The sequence below is a fragment of the Belonocnema kinseyi genome, chromosome 3 (genome assembly GCF_010883055.1).
Source record: "Belonocnema kinseyi isolate 2016_QV_RU_SX_M_011 chromosome 3, B_treatae_v1, whole genome shotgun sequence".
Classification (NCBI taxonomy): Eukaryota; Metazoa; Arthropoda; class Insecta; order Hymenoptera; family Cynipidae; genus Belonocnema; species Belonocnema kinseyi.
The window spans coordinates 140078233-140080762 of NC_046659.1; positions in this window are offsets into that span (position 1 = coordinate 140078233).

Here is a 2530-nt window from a genome sequence, read left to right on the forward strand (position 1 = left end):
TGAGAATTGAAAGCAAACTGAATGTTAAATCAAAAAGCATGAAAGAAGGAGCTCTTCTTAATATTTTGACACCAAAATCATGTCGATACACCTTACCGACTGTGAGTAAAGCCACCCACGCTTTAACTTGACAGACTGTAGTATTATAAAATAAACAAAACCATGTTAAAAATCCAGTTACTGTGCGCTTTGCTTATTTGCGTTCCTTCAAATGGCGCTTTTATTCTGTATTAATGAAGTTACCGCCTTAATGTATGTCTCTTGTCTACTTTGTTATATATTCGTTGTTGTCCAAAAACATTATAAAGATTTTGTTTTTCCATCAATTAAGATGTAGTTTCTCAAAAAAAAAAGACTTTTTAATTTTTTTATGAATCTTTTATATGATACGTTTTTTGTAGCAAAATCGTATTCGTATTATATCCATTGTCCCTATTGATGACTGTTGTTTTGACAAATAAAATTTTATGTCTTGTTTCGATATGATGTTCAGCTAGTGCTCATCGCTCTCCAGGTTTCTCCAACATAAACTTTGCCACAAACTTTGATTTTATATAATCCTGGATCACTGAGGTGTGCTTTTTTGTATTTAGGGTTATGTAGTAGTTGTCTTATATTCGCAGGTGTTTAAATATTGTTTGGATGTTGTGTTTGTTAAAAATTCTTCCTATTTGTTCTGTGAAACCTTGGATGTAGGGTAGCGTTGTGGTCGTTTTTCTCTCTTTTTTTTCGTAGGTTGTGTTGACTTGTTTTTTTAGTGTATTTTCTTATTGCTTTATCAACTTGTTTGTTTTGTAGTCGTTCTGTATTAGAATTTGTTTAACGTGTCCTAATGTGCTATCAGATTTTTTGTAAACTAGTACGTCTAAGAAAGGTAATTTGCCGTTTTGTGAAATTGCCATGGTGAACTGGATACTAACATGTAACCGATTGATAAAAATGAAAAAATTATTTAGTTCTGTCAGTCCTTCTCGCCAGATGACAAGAGTTTCGTTAACGTTACGGAACCAAAATTCCGGTTCAAACTTGTGTTGGTTGAAGATTTTAGTTTCTAGATTTTCAATAAAGACATTGGCTATTACAGGTGAGATTGGAGATTCCATTGCTGCCCCTGAGGTTTGTTCGCAGAATTGGTTACTGAAAGAGAAGTAACTGTTATTGAGATAGTGTTTTATCAAAGGTACAAGCTCGGAAGGGAAGTTTGTAAAAGATTTAATAATATCAATTGTATCAGAGATCGGTACTTTTTAAAAAGAGAGATATTAATTCATAACTCACCATGATGTCTGGAAGTTGAATAAGAATTTGGTGTATCTTTTTAATAAAGTCAAATGAGTTTTGAAAGTGAGTGAGATTCTTGTAAATGGTTTTAGTTTTGTAGCGAGGAAGCGTGCTAGATTGTAAGTTGGTGACCATGTTGTGCTTATCTTCGTGGATTTTTGGGAGCCCGTAAAGTCTTAGAGAGATGGGATTAGTAGGTATTAATTTAGATATTGTTTGGCTATCAAGTTCAGAGTCTTTGAGAAGGATTTTTTTACTGACTATTGTTTTTGTAGGGTCCTTTTTAAGTTTTGTGTCTTTATTCCGAACGTGTTCTTTAATTGTGGCTTTTTCTTTTTTTTTTGTTAAGTTTCAGGAGGGAACTAGGGCTTGGCGTAAAACCTTGGCCATCTTACGTCGTATGTCATTTGCTTTTTCGAGTGGAAGGGTATATATTGTGGATTCTAAATTGCTAATTATTTCTTCTTTCGGGATTTTCGAAGCAGCTACTGCAAAATTATATCCTTTAGATAAGGCTGAAATTATTTCATTGTTGAGAGGATAGTCAGAGATGGTTGTTACTGTATCTGTTAGTTTTGTTTGCCTTACTGGAAGTAATTTGTCAAATTTTATTTTTTGTAGTTGAATGAAAAGCTCTTTAATCTGCTGAGATTGATCAAAAGATCTGCGGTCCAATGTAGACTATATGCCAAATCTCAGGTTCTTTAATATGAAAAGGTGAACTTTTGGAGGTAGTGTGCAAGAGTAACTTGGTATGTTGTATTCTTTCTTTCAAGAGAAGCAAACTTGTTTAATGCAGATTTGATTTGGATTTAGATTTTCCCAAATTGTTTTTCAGTTGTAAGAATTTTGGGACGATTTTGTTACCCTGCATCGTATCGAAAAAGCTAAGGATGTTAGTAGCTTACCTTGAGAAGTCCTGAGCTAACTAAAGGTGTTGGTTTTAGTAAAAATACTTTCCTCGTAGAGTTCTTTAATAATAGATTTAATGCTTTCATGATGATTCATTCTGATAAAATGAGATATTTCAGGTTCCAGTCGCTCAAATATTCTTGATTTTTACAAGAACATAAGCATAGTTATTTTTATTTTTTCTACTTTTTTCAAAACAAATTTTTTTAAACAAATTAATGGAGACCGCTAGTAATTTAATTATTATTATTATTATTATTACACCATTAAGCCATTTCCCTTTCGGGGTAGGCGTGACTCACTCGGCAGGGGAAAGGAGTAGTGTGTGGATGGGATA